Source organism: Entelurus aequoreus, linkage group LG08, assembly GCF_033978785.1.
Source record: "Entelurus aequoreus isolate RoL-2023_Sb linkage group LG08, RoL_Eaeq_v1.1, whole genome shotgun sequence".
NCBI lineage: Eukaryota > Metazoa > Chordata > Actinopteri > Syngnathiformes > Syngnathidae > Entelurus > Entelurus aequoreus.
In genome coordinates, this window is record NC_084738.1 from 5,628,216 (window position 1) to 5,646,493 (window position 18,278).

The following is an 18,278-nucleotide window of genomic DNA, read 5'->3' on the forward strand; positions in this document are numbered from 1 at the left end:
CTACCGCTTGTAACTCTCTGTGTCTCCTGGCTGCTCAGGCAATTCATATTGTCTAAAAATGCATTTTCCCATAACTTACATCATCGCGCTTGTATATATATATATATATATATATATATATATATATATATATATATATATATATATATATATATATATATATATATATATATATATATATATGTCTTAATTAGATTATCCAAAAAATAGTGCTCGATACCGTGGTAGAGCGTAATATGTATGTGTGGGAAAAAATCACAAGACTATTTCATCTCTACAGGCCTGTTTCATGAGAGGTTTCCTCAATCCTCAGGATTGAGGAAACCACTCATGAAACAGGCCTGTAGAGATGAAATAGTCTTGTGATTTTTTTCTCACACATATATATATATATATATATATATATATATATATATATATATATATATATATATATATATATATATATATATATATACACAGTGTTTCCCACACATTCATTTACGAAAGAATTACGTCCGCCACAAATAAAAAAAATAAAAAAATAAATTATAATAATAATAATATATATATATATTTTTTGTCCTCTCCAGCTTCTCAGGCAAATCATATAGTTGATGTAGATGCACATATCGGCTGTTCAGATTTACTTTACAAAAGAGAAGTGTAGGATACTTCTCTTGTTGCCTTATTTGTATTTGACTTTATTAAATGTATTTATATTAGAAACACAACATGTGTATATAACAAATGGTGCAAAGTCTGCAGGCAGTAGGAAACACATGGTTAAGTGTAGGGAGTAAAACTGATGGCAGTCTAAAGTTCAAGATTTTTGGAGCTCTTTGTTCAGTGGATCAGATGTTTGATGAAGCTCTGTGTCTATCTACCACCACTACTGTTTTCTGTTTATTTGTTACTGACTGTGGCAGGACACCTCTGCCTCTGTTTCACTTTATGTTGCTGGTAAATAATATGCTTGTAGTAGTAGGCTAAAGTTAAATTATTTAGTATGCACTAATTAAAGGGGCAGAGCTTTGAGACATTTTAGCTTTTATATTTTATAAGATATATTTTTTGTAAGAACCACAATTAATAAATATATTTCAGTGAATAACTTATTGTTCAAATCTGTATATAAATATGTACATAAAGTGTTGTAATTATATTGTAAAATGGATGGATGGATGGACGTTTAAAACAAAACTGTTATTAATTAGCAAGTATAAATTTTTTTAGCCTTTTTAGAGAAAATCAAATAATTGTAGTAAGTTATGCAAATTACTCGATGATGTCATGGTGACCACGCCCATAGCCACGCCCCCACCGCCACAGGTATCTTGGCAGTTTATGGGAAACACTGATATATATATATATATATATATATATATATATATATATATATATATATATATATATATATATATATATATACGCGAGCTACTTTTCAATTGTCTCAGTCAATGTGTTTTCTTTATTTTCATGACTATTTACATTGTAGATTGTCACTGAAGGGATCAAAACTATAAATGAACACATGTGGAGTTATGTTTTATATTTTAGTTTCTTCAAAATAGCCACCCTTTGCTCTGATTACTGCTTTTGCACACTCTTGGCATTCTCTCGATGAGCTTCAAGCACACCTGTGAAGTGAAAACCACTTCAGGTGACTACCTCTTGAAACTCATGGAGAGAATGCCAAGAGAGTGCGAAAAAGTAATCAGAGACTAGAATATAAAACATGTTTTCAGTTATTTCAGCTTTTTTTGTGAAGTACATAACTCCCCATGTGTTCATTCATAGTTGTGATGCCTTCAGTGACAATCTACAATGTAAATAGTCATGAAAATAAAGAAAACGCATTGAATGAGGAGAAGGTGTGTCCAAACTTTTGGCCTGTACTGTATGTCGTCCTCTTGATGAAATAGCAACCTTGCATTATTCCAAATAGCGCTGTTGGAATCTTTTCTTGTAAGATGTAGCCAAACTTCGGAGTGTTTGTTCGGCCTCCTCGCCGTTCTGCTGTTTGATGTCACTACGCACCCTGCGAATGACGTCATTCCCACCCACTAGCATTGTTAGGGAAATGTTTAAAAAATTGGAAGCGATTCCAAAGAATGAATACTCTGGGATCCAATACCCCCCCCCCCCCCCCCCACTAGTGGTGTTCCAATCGATCGACCACCAATCATAGTTGGCAGATTTCTGTGGAAAAGATTGATCACCAAATGCCAATCAATGCTGATCACAAAATACGATCACTTGTGGCTCACATCTTGCAGCCTGGTCCTTTTCATGACAGGCGAGTCTAATGCTCACAGTTATACTTTGACTTTCACAAAGTCACATTATTATTATTTTTTTTTAAACATGCCTCAAAACAACAGCTAAGAATAATGAAGGCACACAGCTTCAGTCCAGAGTATACTAAAGCATACTTGCCAACCTTGAGACCTCCGAATTCGGGAGATTGGGGGCGGGGTTTGGTGTATATTGTAGTGTCCCGGAAGAGTTAGTGCTGCAAGGGGTTCTGGGTATTTGTTCTGTTGTGTTTATGTTGTGTTACGGTGCGGATGTTCTCCCGAAATGTGTTTGTCATTCTTGTTTGGTGTGGGTTCACAGTGTGGCGCATATTTGTAACAGTGTTAAAGTTGTTTATACGGCTACCCTCAGTGTGACCTGTATGGCTGTTGACCAAGTATGCCTTGCATTCACTTGTGTGTGTGAATAGCCGTAGATATTATGTGACTGGGCCGGCACGCAAAGGCAGTGCCTTTAAGGTTTATTGGCGCTCTGTACTTCTCCCTACGTCCGTGTACACAGCGGCGTTTTAAAAAGTCATACATTTTACTTTTTGAAACCGATACCAATAATTTTCTATATTACATTTTAAAGCATTTATCGGCCGATAATATCGGCAGTCCTATATCAGTGGTTCTCAACCTTTTTTCAGTGATGTACCCCCTTTGAAATTTTTTTTTAGAACCCCCTAATCAGACCAAAGCATTTTTGGTTGAAAAAAAGAGATAAAGAAGTAAAATACAGCACTATGTCATCAGTTTCTGATGTATTAAATTGTATAACAGTACAAAATATTGCTCATTTGTTTTGGTCTTTCTTGAACTATTTGAAAAAAAAAAGATATAAAAATAACTAAAAACTTGTTGAAAAATAAACAAGTGATTCAATTATAAATAAAGATTTCTACACAGAAGTAATCATCAACTTCAAGTGCCCTCTTTGGGGATTGTAATAGAGATCCATCTGGGTTCATCAACTTCATTCTAAACATTTCTTCACAAAAAAATAAATCTTTAACATCAATATTTATGGAACATGTCCACAACAAATCTAGCTGTCAACACTGAATATTGCATTGTTGCATTTCTTTTCACACTTCTTTTTGACAGACATTTAAAAAAAATCTCACGTACCCCTTGGCATACCTTCAAGTACCCCCACGGGTACGCGTACCCCCATTTGAGAACCACTGCCCTATGTTATCGGACATCTCTAGTTATAAACATTCATTCACTTTCTTCTTTCCTTCATGGATCTAAACTTTACCGCTGCTGATATTTTTTTCTATATTTTTATCGTAATATTTTCAATGTGTTCTGTTTTTGGCCAAAGTAAGACAAAGAAAACAATCTGGGGCCGTACTTATCAAGCTTCTCAGAATGACTCCTAAGAAGTCTGCTAAGAGTTGACTTAAGAGTAAATAAATTCTTCGCTGAAAGCTGCACTTAAAAGTTAGTTATCAAGCGTCTTACTCACACTTTCAGCGAAGTGTAGGACTGAATCTTAAGTGTCACACTCAGAGCTGAATTACGACATTACTATGTGCCGTAAACGCAATTTTAGGTGACGTCATTTCTGTGTCCATAGAAATGACCAATCACGGAAGGGAATCCGTTGTCTAAGAATAAAGAAATATCTTGGAAATATTTAAGTGGACAATGGGAGTGTATATTTTGACAATAAACAACAAAATAATACAAAACAAACTAGTCCCCGCCGGCACTCACGCTACCGCTCCCTCTCTTCTCTCGCCCACACACTCACTGACGTCACTCACCTCACGGCCACACACATACGCTACTGTCATAACATTTTCTTTCCAATTCATTAATTAGGCAACTAATTTGAAACTGGTGTGGGTGGCTCTATATATACTAGCCCACTGCAGACACATGCAGAAATCAACAAGGAATCGAAAAGTATTAAATCTGTGACAAAAATATTACCCGCTCTGTCCAAACGATACCGTTTGATCAGCTGCTCGTCATCAAACAAATCCAGAACATCGTTCCGCTCCCTGAATGTTCGCGCACGTCTCTCTTGCCTCAGTGCCATCCCCTGTTGGCAACTCCTAACCACTTAAGACACCTCTGAAGGTCTCTTAAATATCGTGGAGAGTAGGAGTGATTCTTAGACTTAAGAACGTTGATAAAAAGCTTTAATTCTTAAGTTTGAGAGTAGGACTAAATTTCGCAAATTCTCAGGACTTAAGTGTAAAATGGCACTCTAAGAAGCTTGATAAGTACGGCCCCTGATCTTTATTTTTTAGTTTTAATGCCATGAGTTTAGTAGTCCGGCCCGCGTGTGCACAGATTTTCCTCCATGCGGCCGCTGAGCTAAAATGAGTTTGACACCCCTGGATTAATCGATACAAGAAATAATCATTATGGTGCAGCCCAAGTTTGTTCTTCTTGGCATTGAGCTCTTTACCACAAACACACAAGCTTCGTTTTTCCGTTCTCGTCCAACAATCAATGGACTGCATCGTGACACCTTTTGCGTGCATTGAAACTGTACTACGAGGCGACGTGAAGGTCATCAAATAATTCAGACGGAGCCTCGCTTAGGTTAGTAAAGAGGCTTTTTGAGGCGCCTGCAAAGCGGAAATGAGTTTCTTTGAGGGGGTGTGCTGTGAGTGTCTTTGAAAGATATACAGCACGTGTGTCTGCTGGTGGCTGTGCGTGCAGGAGAAACCAAATGGGGGAAAGCTAGCGTGTGCCTGCAAGGGAGCCGCTGAAGGAATGAGTGATGGCGCGGGAACGCGAGGAAGCGGCGGTGACGATAAAGCGAGTCGTCTCGGCTCCTGTGATGTGGAGCGACTGGCTGTATCTGCAAAGGGACAGCAGTGCACCCGTCTGCCCTCCCGGGCTCGCTCCTTCTACCGGGGAGACATCAACCCTGATGGGAGGCGCGGACCTTTCCCCTCCGTCGCATAAAACACAGCTATCTTCCTCCCCGGCAACAATAGCCACAGATCACACAACAGGCTGAGTGGGTGAAAAACGAGGCCGGGAAAGACATTTTCAAGCATCCAAAGGAAGAGAGTGAAAGTTGTTCTAAAGTATCGAGCAGCAGTATTCTGGAAGGGAAATGTGCTTGAAGGGGACCAACTTTTTTTACCTATTGGTACCTGTTTTCGTTAGAGATGTCCGATAATGTCTTTTTTGCAGATATTGTCCAACTCTTAATTACCGATTCCGATATCAACCGATACCGATATATACAGTGGTGGAATGAACACATTATTATGCCTAATTTTGTTGTGATGCACCGCTGGATGCATTAAACAATGTAACAAGGTTTTCCAAAAATAAATCAACTCAAGTTATGGAAAAAAAATGGCACTGAGGGTAGCCGTACAAACAACTTTAACACTGTTACAAATATGCGTCACACTGTGAAGCCACACCAAACAAGAATGACAAACACATTTCGGGAGAACATCCACACCGTAACACAACATTGTGGTATTTAACTTTTTAACTTTAACATAAACACAACAGAACAAATACCCAGAACCCCTTGTAGCACTAACTCTTCCGGGACGCTACGGTACACCCCCCCCCGCTATCCACCCACCACCACCTAACCCCACACCCCAACCCCGCCCACCTCAACCTCCTCATGTCCCAAATTCCAAGCTGCTGTTTTGAGGATGTTAAAAAAAATAATGCACTTTGTGACTTCAATAATAATATTATTATTATATATTATATTATTATTATTATTATATATATTATTATATATATTATATTATTATTATATTATAATAATACTATTATTATGTATATTATATTATTATTATATTATAATAATATTATTATTATATATATTACTATACATATTATATTATTATTATATTATAATAATATTATTATTATAGATATTATTGTAGTCACAAAGTGCATTATTATTTTTTACACCCCCCCCGCCAAACAAGAATGACAAACACATTTCGGGAGAACATCCGCACCGTAACACAACATAAACACAACAGAACAAATACCCAGAACACCTTGCAGCACTAACTCTTCCGGGACGCTACAATATACACCCCCGCTAACACCACTACCATGAATTGATTACGTGGACCCCGACTTAAACAAGTTGAAAAACTTATTCGGGTGTTACCATTTAGTGGTCAATTGTACGGAATATGTACTGAACTGTGCAACCTACTAATAAAAGTTTCAATCAATCAATCAATCAATCAACCAAATACCGCCCCCAACCCCGCCCATCTCAACCCCGCTCCCCCCATCTCCCGAATTCGGAGGTCTCAAGGTTGGCAAGTATGCGCAAGAGTGTTGAAATAAAAAGTGTTTCTCGCCTTACTGTCGGTCATTTTTTCTTAATAATGAGCTCGCAGCAGCCGGCGTCATTTTGTTTGATTGAGACTTTTATTAGTAGATTGCACAGTACAGTACATACACTACCGTTCAGAAGTTTGGGGTCACATGTAAATGTCCTTATTTTTGAAGGATAAGCACTGTACTTTTCAATGAAGATAACTTTAAACTAGTCTTAACTTGAAAGAAATACACTCTATACATTGCTAATGTGGTAAATGACTATTCTAGCTGCAAATGTCTGCTTTTTGGTGCAATATCTACATAGGTGTACATTTCCAGCAACTATCACTCCAGTGTTCTAATGGTACAATGTGTTTGCTCATTGGCTCAGAAGGCTAATTGATGATTAGAAAACCCTTGTGCAATCATGTTCACACATCTGAAAACACTTTAGCTCGTTACAGAAGCTACAAAACTGACCTTCCTTTGAGCAGATTGAGTTTCTGGAGCATCACATTTGTGGGGTCAATTCAACGCTCAAAATGGCCAGAAAAAGAGAACTTTCATCTGAAACTCCACAGTCTATTCTTGTTCTTAGAAATGAAGGCTCAAACACAAAATTGTTTGGGTGACCCCAAACTTTTGAACGGTAGTGTATTCCGTACAATTGACCACTAAATGGTAACACCCGAATAAGTTTTTCATCTTGTTTAAGTCGGGGTCCACATCTCACAAGACTCTCAAGCGACGTGAATGTAGGGATGATGTTTGATAAGGAATTATCGAGTTCGAGCCTATTATCGAATCCTCTTATCGAACCGATTCCTTATCGATTCTCTTATGGAGTCCAGATAGGTTGTTGTATATGGAAAAAAACACACAATATTTGGTTTAACAAAAGCTCACTTTTATTATATAATAAAAAAATAAAATCTAATAAATAAATAAATATTGACTGTTACCCCCCTAAAAAAATAAAATAAAATAAATAAATATTGACTGTTGTTACCCAAAGTATATTAAGTGGGATTTTTCAGAGAAACAAATATATACAGTAACACATAAACAAGCTGTCTCTGTGATCACTATAGGTGTATAAATAATAATATTGTGTTAAATAAAATCAGTCCCTTGGGCACAAAACTGAAAATAATACAGCTCTCCAAAAAGTGCACTTCTGCTGCTATTGGAACATAACTGTTTGTTATGATGCTTTGACATTTTTGCACTTTATTTCTTTATTGAAAGAAAATTCTATGAAGAGAAAAGTTGTTTGCAAATGTGGATACAATGCTAAAAAATGAAAAGTTAAAGCTAAAAAAAGAAATACACTTTATTGAGTTAACATTATTTATTTATGGGGGGAAAGATGTTATGAGCCAGAGAATATAACAACTACACTACCGAGCATGCAACGGGAGTTACGAGCATGCGCGGTAGCCCCGAAAAGTGTTGCATGTTGCCACGCTGTGAAAGTAAACGTCAAGAAGTCAGCCAACACGCCTCGTCTGCATTATTTATAATTAGACAGACAACACATCTACAGTGTGATTTTGTAACGTTTACAAGGAAAGAAAAACAAAAGTTAAAAAAGGGAGATATGTTGTATATATATGTATGTGCTGCAGTGTTGTATATATATGTATGTGCTGCAGTGTTGTATATATATGTATGTGCTGCAGTGTTGTATATATATGTATGTGCTGCAGTGTTGTATATATATGTATGTGCTGCAGTGTTGTATATATATGTATGTGCTGCAGTGTTGTATATATATGTATGTGCTGCGGTTGCTATAAGAACGTTGCGACAGCTGCCGTAAAGGAGGTGCGTTGCTAGCCTGGTTGCTATGTTTCCGGTTGGTGGTAAAAGTGTCGGTCATGTGTTTGTAGTCTGCTCAAATCTCTCAGTAAAGTTATTCGATGTATTATAGCTTTTGTTTTGAACTTTATTACACCTTGGAGCGCTTTTTCCCGTCCATTGTTTTCCTGCTTTCGCTATCTGCGCCTAATGACTGAGCTACGTGACGTCATTTCTTGTGATGTCCCACGGAGCATTTCTGGTCGGGACGGGATTCGTTCCGAGGGATTCGAATAAAGAACCAACTCTTTTCTTTACTATAGTGGTCTCGATAACGGCTACCGGTTCTCAAAAAGGGATCCGAGTCAGAGGACTCGGTTCTTTTCTTATCGAACAACCGGGAAAACCGGTTTCGAGTATCATCCCTACGTGAATGTCAATCAAGTGACGTTTTGGTGAAAATTGATGATCGTTAATTTTTTTAATCTTGTGATCGCCGTCATGGGCACTCCTGCTATATAGCAACTGACGTGGTCAAAGTTTGAATTGTCACAAAACACATATGACCCCTTTAAAACTGAGCAGGAGGTCTTGCCCCTTTCCTTCCGTCTGTCTGGACATCCAGTTCTGGTTGAAGGAGCGATGGGACGCTCTCAATAGCTAACGGACAGCTCTTGGCTCCCATGCTTGTTTATGTTTATTAATTTGGTGTGGTACCTCTGAGGCAGTTTGTTGAGTAAATGTTTCAAAAATTGGATTACTTTTTTTTGGGTTTGGCACTCCATCTTGAATCACATTGAGAAGCGCAATCTCCTTTTTGAAGCAGTTTGTTGAGTCTAATAGCGGCTGTTTGCCGCCGCCCTTCCCGAGTGTTCTCCATATCAATCCTGCAATCTGTGCGCCGCATCGTCAAGTGGTCAGTGAAGTGACCTTTAAACACGCGTGCACACGATGGGGGAGACCAAAAACAAAAAAAAAGAAACCACACACTCGCACACAATAACCTTTAAAGAGTGCCTGCTGAGTAGGTGAGAGAGTGTGTGTGCTCAGTGTAAATATGCATGAGTAAGGCTGCCTGCACATATTCTTCACGGTCAGCGGACGGAGGCCAGGACGAGGTGTGTGCGCGTTTGCGTGTTTTGCGGGCCGTGTGCGTGTCTGGTGTGAGCGCGTGAGCGTGCGCTCAGGGGAGGTGGATTGTGAGTCACCACTTGTGACACATAAAGCGTTGGCAATGCGAGCGGCTTCTTTTTAACACATTGTCTTAAAGGCGCAAAGCGCACAGATGGACGCGCGCTCCATTGAGGCATGTCGCATCATTTGTCTTTAAATCGCCTCTTGTGGTTTCGTACCTCCTCCTCACTCGTGTCCAACACACACACACACACACACACACACACACACACACACACACACACACACACACACACACACACACACACACACACATAAAAGCTCCGTGCTGACTCCACCATATGTGGGTTTGAGGATGGCAACAGACGCCAAAGCGCCAAGAACCAGTCGGTACCAGTAAGGTACAGCATGTCCCTTACCCTCTTACTCATCCTGATCCGAGAGTCCTAATAAAAGTCACACCGGGCTGATTCATTTTTAATAAAATACAGGCCTGCAGAGGGTAAGAGGGTATGTGGCTCTCATCAATCACATAACTTATCACGAGCGGCGAGACAGAAACACAGGAAGATATTTCAGCACAGCTTCTCAATTATTTTCCGTTATGCTCCCCCTAGGAAGAAGAAAACATTTTGCGACCCCCCCCACCCTACTCCGCCGCGACTATAACATTTTTGTAATTACCCCTCTGTGTAATGTTTGTCATTGTTAACAGTAAAGACAACACAAAACTAAATAAGTATAGATCCACAAAAAATAACATTGATACTAGAGATGTCCGATAATGGCTTTTTTGCCGATATTCCGATATTGTCCTACCCTTAATTACAGATTCCGATATCAACCGATACCGATATATACAGTCGTGGAATGAACACATTATTATGCCTAATTTTGTTGTGATGTCCCGCTGGATGCATTAAACAATGTAACAAGGTTTTCCTAAATAAATCAACTCAAGTTATGGAAAAAAGTGCCAACATGGCACTGCCATATTTATTATTGAAGTCACAAAGTGCATTATTTTTTTTAACATGCCTCAAAATAGCAGCTTGGAATTTGGGACATGCTCTCCCTGAGAGAGCATGAAGAGGTTCAGGTCGGTGGGCTTGGGAGGGGCGGCGGGTGTATATTGTAGCGTCCCGGAAGAGTTAGTGCTGCAAGGGGTCCTGGGTATTTGTTGTGTTGTGTTTATGTTGTGTTACGGTGCGGATGTTCTCCCGAAATGTGTTTGTCATTCTTGTTTGGTGTGGGTTCACAGTGTGGCGCATATTTGTAACAGTGTTAAAGTTGTTTATACGGCTACCCTCAGTGTGACCTGTATGGCTGTTGACCAAGTATGCTTTGCATTCACTTGTGTGTGTGAAAAGCCGTAGATATTATGTGACTGGGTCGGCACGCAATGGCAGTGCCTTTAAGGTTTATTGGCGCTCTGTACTTCTCCCTACGTCCGTGTACACAGCGGCCTTTTAAAAACGTCATAAATGTTACTTTTTGAAACCGATACTGATAATTTCCAATATTACATTTTAAAGCATTTATCGACCGATAATATCGGCAGTCCGATATAATCGGACATCTCTAATTAATACCATTGTTTTTAGTCTGTAACAGAAGTTATTCAAGCAATTTGCCTTAAAGGCCTACTGAAATTTAAAAAATTTTTTTAAACGGGAATAGCAGATCCATTCTATGTGTCATACTTGATCATTTCGCGATATTGCCATATTTTTGCTGAAAGGATTTAGTAGAGAAAATCGACGATAAAGTTCGCAACTTTTGCTCGCTGATAAAAAAAAGCCGTGCCCCTACCGGAAGTAGCGTGACGTCACAAGCGGTAGTGCTGCTCACAATTCCCCGTTGTTTACAATGGAGTGAGAGATATTTGGAGCGAGAAAGCGACGATTACCCCATTAATTTGAGCGAGGATGAAAGATTCGTGGATGAGGAACGTTAGAGTGACGGACTAGAATGCAGTTCAAGACATATCTTTTTTCGCTCTGACCGTAACTTAGGTACAAGCTGGCTCATTGGATTCCACACTCTCTCCTTTTTCTATTGTGGATCACGGATTTGTATTTTAAACCACCTCGGATACTATATCCTCTTGAAAATGAGAGTCGAGAAGGCGAAATGGACATTCAGTGACTTTTATCTCCACGACAATACATCAACGAAGCTCTTTAGCATGAGCTAACGTGATAGCATCCGTCTCAAATGCAGATAGACACTAAATAAATAAATCCCTGACTGGAAGGATATACAGAAGATCAACAATACTACTATTAGGAGACACCGAACCAAACACTGGACATGTAAATACACGGTTAATGTGTATTCGACGCCTGTCGAAGCCTAGCAATGCTGTTGCTAACGATGCTAACTTAGCAACGGGAGCTCGTCAGAGCTATGATAAAAACATTAGCGCTCCACCTACGCCAGCCAGCCCTCATCTGCTCATCAACACCCGTGCTCACCTGCGTTCCAGCGATCGACAAAAAAAAAGAGAAATTGAAAAAATAAATGAATATAAAAAATGTGTGGAAAACAGTATACTGAGTTTTTCACATTTTTTTTAAACTTATTTGTTTATCATATTTCTCTTTTTTATTACATTATGTGTTTTATCCTGGATATAATAAAACAAAAAGAGAAATCAAATAAATAGATACATCTAAAAAAATGTGGGGAAAACTACTGCGTTTTTCACATTTTTTTCTTGTTTTTGTTGTAACAATGCACAACGGAGCTTGATAATCGTGTCAGAGCCTGATTTAAAGCGTCAGGATCGCATCAAAGCGTAATAAAGTTCAATAAAGCGTAACAAAACGTATCAAAGCGTGATTTAAAGCGTATCAAAGTGGGAGGAACGGTAACAAAGCGGCAAGTAATTGGTATCAGAGCGTATCAAAGAATAACATTACTTCGGAGATCGGGATATTCGTGGAAAAATTGACAAAAACGACGGCGCTTTGCTCGCCGCTTTAAAGCGCGGCAAGCGTCGTTGGTGTGAACCAGGCATTAGCAAACTTATCTGGCGGACCGTGGTGCGGATAAAACCTGTTCCGGCCGTACGTTTGACAACCCTGCCTTAAGTTGAGAAAAGTGGTCGACCGTGTATATCGATGTTGACTTATGCAGGCACTTTAGGGTAATAGAAACAGACCAGGACCTAAAGAGGTGGTCGGTATAAGTGGGTTTCTCTGTCGTATAATCTACGGTTGAATTAAACTGTTGCTGTTGTTACTATGACTGCATAGTAGCTAATAATACACACAGCACTGCTGACGCTCAAACAATCAGGACGAAGCAAAGTAAGTGAGCAGCACAGCAATTGGAGGTGTGAGGACATGGCGGTGTTAAAAAAGAAAAAAGGCGAGCAGCAGCTGACCGATTTTTGACTGTGAAAAAATCAAAACTGTGAAGACGGAGCGCTTGGTCCCCTATGGCCGTCATCACAGTTAATATGACTTCCTATGAGTCGTTCATGTCCCTCTTAGCTGGTAACAAAAACATTGCAATGACACTTTGTGTTACAATCTAGGTCAGGGGTCACCAACCTTTTTGAAACCTAGAGCTACTTATTGGGTACTGATTAATGCGAAGGGCTACCAGTTTGATACACACTTCAATAAATTGTCAGAAATAGCCAATTTGCTCAATTTACCTTTAACTCTATGTTATTATTAATAATTAATGATATTTACACTTAATTGAACGGTTTAAAAGAGGAGAAAACACGAAAAAAATGACAATTAAATTTTGAAACATAGTTTATCTTCAATTTCGACTCTTTAAAATTCAAAATTCAACCGAAAAAAAGAAGACAAAAACTTAAAAAAAGAATTTATGGAACATCATTAGTAATTTTTCCTGATTAAGATTAATTTTAGAATTTTTATGAAATGTTTAAATAGGTTAAAATCCAGTCTACACTTTGTTAGAATATATAACAAACAATATATAACAAACCAAGCTATATTTCTAACAAAGAAAAATCATTATTTCTTCTAGATTTTCCAAAACAAACATTTTAAAAGTAAATCAAAAGACTTTGAAATAAGATTTAAATTTGATTCTACAGATTTTCTAGATTTGCCAGAATAATTTTTTTGAATTTTAATCATAATAAGTTTGAAGAAATATTTCACAAATATTCTTCGTCGAAAAAACAGAAGCTAAAATTAAAATGTATTTATTATTCTTTACAATAAAAAAATAAATTTACTTGAACATTGATTTAAATTGTCAGGAAAGAAGAGGATGGAATTTAAAAGGTAAAAAGGTATATGTGTTTAAAAATCCTAAAATCATTTTTAAGGTTGTATTTTTTCTCTAAAATTGTCTTTCTGAAAGTTATAAGAAGCAAAGTAAAAAAAATTAATGAATTTATTTAAACAAGTGAAGACCAAGTCTTTAAAATATTTTCTTGGATTTTCAAATTCTATTTGAGTTTTGTCTCTCTTAGAATTAAAAATGTCGGGCAAAGCGAGACCAGCTTGTTAGTAAATAAATAACATTTAAAAAATAGAGGCAGCTCACTGGTAAGTGCTGCTATTTGAGCTATTTTTAGAACAGGCCAGCGGGCTACTCATCTGGTCCTTACGGGCTACCTGGTGCCCGCGGGCACCGCGTTGGTGACCCCTGATCTAGGTCATTCATACTTATCATCGCTATTTTGATCTGCTTGTGTCAATCAGACTAAATATATTATTTTACTGTCACTCATTACATTCGTCAGCAGTTAATTTGTTCCAGCAAAGTCATCGTTTTTTTGTCTTGACGAATTTGAGAGTCGTGCGTCTGAGGATCAGTTCCCGCAGCCAACGGAGGCGCTCGTTACAAATATAATGGTTGATTAGCTGCACACTTTTCAAAGTACATGCAGGAGAAAACTGAGAATGCCATGAAGTGATCAAAACAATTGTAAGCGGATATGACCACCGTGGCAGGCTATGTAGTACGACTTTTTTTTGAAACAATTAAGAATCGTTACAAATAAAAATTGCGATTAATTCGAAAATCCATTTTTGGACACCCCTATTGTACATTGCAAAGTATGCAAATCAACAATTAAAGGCCTACTGAAATGAATTGGTTTTATTTAAACGGGGATAGCAGATCCATTCTATGTGTCATACTTGATCATTTCGCGATATTGCCATATTTTTGCTGAAAGGATTTAGTAGAGAAAATCGACGATAAAGGTCGCAACTTTTGCTCGCTGATAAAAAAAAAAAAGCCTTGCCTGTACCGGAAGTAGCGTGACGTCACCGGAGGAAGGACTCCTCACATTTTACCGTTGTTTACAATGCAGCGAGAGCGATTCGGACCGAGAAAGCGACGATTACCCCATTAATTTGAGCGAGGATGAAAGATTCGTGGATGAGGAAAGTGAGAGTGAAGGACTAGAGAGGCAGTGCAGGACGTATCTTTTTTCGCTCTGACCGTAACTTAGGTACAAGCTGGCTCATTGGATTCCACACACTCTCCTTCTTCTATTGTGGATCACGGATTTGTATTTTAAACCACCTGGGATACTATATCCTCTTGAAAATGAGAGTCGAGAACGCGAAATGGACATTCACAGTGACTTTTATCTCCACGACAATACATCGGCGAAGCTCTTTAGCTACTGAGCTAACGTGATAGCATCGGGCTCAAATGCAGATAGAAACAAAATAAATAAACCCCTGACTGGAAGGATAGACAGAAGATCAACAATACTATTAAACCATGGACATGTAACTACACGGTTAATAATTCCCAGCCTGGCAAAGCTTAACAATGCTGTTGCTAACGACGCCATTGAAGCTAACTTAGCAACGGGACCTCACAGAGCTATGATAAAAACATTAGCGCTCCACCTACGCCAGCCCTCATCTGCTCATCAACACCCGTGCTCACCTGCGTTCCAGCGATCGACGGAAGGACGAAGGACTTCACCCGATCATCCGTGCGGTTGGCGGCTAGCGTCGGCTAGCGTCGGATAGCGCGTCTGCTATCCAAGTAAGTCCTCCTGGTTGTGTTGCTACAGCCAGCTGCTAATACACCGATCCCACTTACAACTTTCTTCTTTGCAGTCTTCATTGTTCATTAAACAAATTGCAAAACATTCACCAACACAGATGTCCAGAATACTGGGGAATTTTGAGATGAAAACAGAGCTTTTTTGTATTGGAGTCAATGGGGTATTAATACTTCCGGTTCAACGATTGACGTCACGCGCATACGTCATCATACATAGACGTTTTCAACCGGAAGTTTAGCGGGAAATTTAAAATGTCACTTTATAAGTTAACTCGGCATGTGTTGCAATGTTAAGATTTCATCATTGATATATAAACTATCAGACTGCGTGGTCGCTAGTAGTGGCTTTCAGTAGGCCTTTAAGGGAAACGTTAGGATGACTCTATAGTTTTAGTAAGTGGATAAACGCCCTGTGAATTGTTCTTCTTTCTCATCAAACATGTTACCCTGTGTAAAAGATTTCACTTGAGTAAGTTGCTTTTAGCTAGACTTTGTTTGTTGTTGCGGTCTTGTTTGCCTCGTAAAGAGTTACACTTGTCTCCAGGCTTCAGTTTCAGATGCTGAAATAAGTCAAATTTTGCAGCATGCAGTCATTTGTTCCAAACCTCTGGTCACACTTTTCTTTTCTTTGGAACAAACGTCTTGTTGTCTTGTTTTTTGTTTTTATTTTATTTAATTTTTTTATATTGGTTCTATATTTATTTATTTTTTGTTTTTATTCAGGTGGAGCTAAGGACAATATTTGATTATTGTATTTAATAATGTTTTTAATATTGTTGTACAGCACTTTGGAAGCAGTTTTGTTGCTATATAAATAAAGTGGATTGGATTGTTCTTGTTAGCATTAGCCTCAGTGTTAGCCATGTTTTGCTCGGTGTGTGTATGCATCTCCCTAAGCAAATAAGGAATGTTGGGACAAAAAATATGCTGGGAGCAAGAGGAATAAAACATAGATTTTTTGATTTTTTTGAATCGTCTGCAACAAAACACTCCAACATATCGATAAAATCGATTCATCTCCCAGGCCTGTCAAACACATCCCCTGAGTTCATTGTCAACAAACCTGGCATCAATCGTGTGGGACTTTTCTCCTCTTTCAAAGGAAGACATTTCACGTGCTGTTTGCACCAAATGTTCTGCAAACATTCGGCGAGGAGGGAAAAACATCAATCTTCAGCACATCAAACCTTATCATGAAACGCCAGCACTGCTAAGACGGTGTTGTGAAAGCCTATGAAAGACGCTGGCGCTGCTAGAAAAGCCACCGCAAAGGAAGGTGCGCACAAACTACAGTTAAAATATCGATCCTGTAGAAATCTAAGTTATCAGTATTAGTTTGAGGAAGCAGGAAGTCTTTCATAGGTGACAAAAGTAATAGGATAAAAACACATTTTCACTGCAGAGGACTTCTGGTTTTCAGGAAAGGATTTTTGTCGATTTTTTTTGCACTCGGTCCTTAAAAATAGCAGAGCACTTCTGTGTTCTAGAGCAGGGGTCCCCAACCTATTTCCCACCAGGGACCGCTTTAATGTATGCATTATTTTCATGGACCGCCTTTCCACGTGTGGCAGATAAAAGCAGCAAAAAAATGAGCATGAAATATCAACACACACCTCTCTGGGCAAGTTTCTTTGCCAACAGATAGTCCCCAGCACGTTGATGGCATATACTCTATACTAGAGATGTCCGATAATATCGCTTTAAAATGTAATATCGGAAGTGATCGGTATCGTTTTTTTAATTAGCGGTATCGTTTTTTTTATTAGTTTTTTTTTAAAATTAAATCAACATAAAAAACACAAGATACACTTACAATTAGTACACCAACCCAAAAAACCTCCCTCACACTCATTCACACAAAAGGGTTGTTTCTTTCTGTTATTAATATTCTGCTTCCTACATTATATATCAATATATATCAATACAGTCTGCAAGGGATACAGTCCGTAAGCACACATGATTGTGCGTGCTGCTGCTCCACTAATAGTACTAACCTTTAACACTTCATTTTACTCATTTTCATTAATTACTAGTTTCTATTTAACTGTTTTTATATTGTTGTACTTTCTTTTTTATTCAAGAAAATGTTTTTAATTTATTTATCTTATTTTATTTTATAATTTTCTAAAAAAAAAGACCTTATCTTCACCATACCTGGTTGTCCAAATTAGGCATAATAATGTGTTAATTCCACGACTGTATATATCCGTATCGGTTGATATCGGTATCGGTAATTAAGAGTTGGATAATATCGGATATCGGCAAAAAAGCCATTATCGGACATCCCTACTCACAAGTATAAAACTACTTTTTTAAAGTAATAATTTCTTACTTCATGCATGAAAAACAAATCATGATGCCGAGTGCATATCATTATGTCAAGATAATGGCACTAGCATTTACTTCATTTAAGAATATTTCTCAACATATTGAGCAAAAAGGTCTCTTTTTTTTCCTACCAAGAAAAGTGCACTTGTTATTAGTGAGAATATACTTATTTTAAGGTATTTTTGGGTTCTTTGAGGTTAGCTAATTTTACTTGTTTTGGAAAGTCTTGACAAGCCAGATTTTCTTGTTCTATTGGCAGATAATTTTGCTTAGTTAAAAAAACAAAACAAAAACAAATTAGGCATAATAATGTGTTAATTCCACGACTGTATACATCCGTATCGGTTGATATCGGTATTGGTTGATATCGGTATTGGTTGATATCGGTATCGGTAATTGAGAGTTGGACAATATCGG

General features: G+C 38.2%; 1 protein-coding gene across 11 annotated transcripts in view; it reads left to right on the forward strand.

Annotated features, from left to right (window-relative positions):
* The window catches only part of LOC133655338 (neurexin-1a), a 237,824-nt gene that overhangs the window by 49,921 nt on the left and 169,625 nt on the right, over window positions 1–18,278 (forward strand). The window lies entirely within an intron of this gene.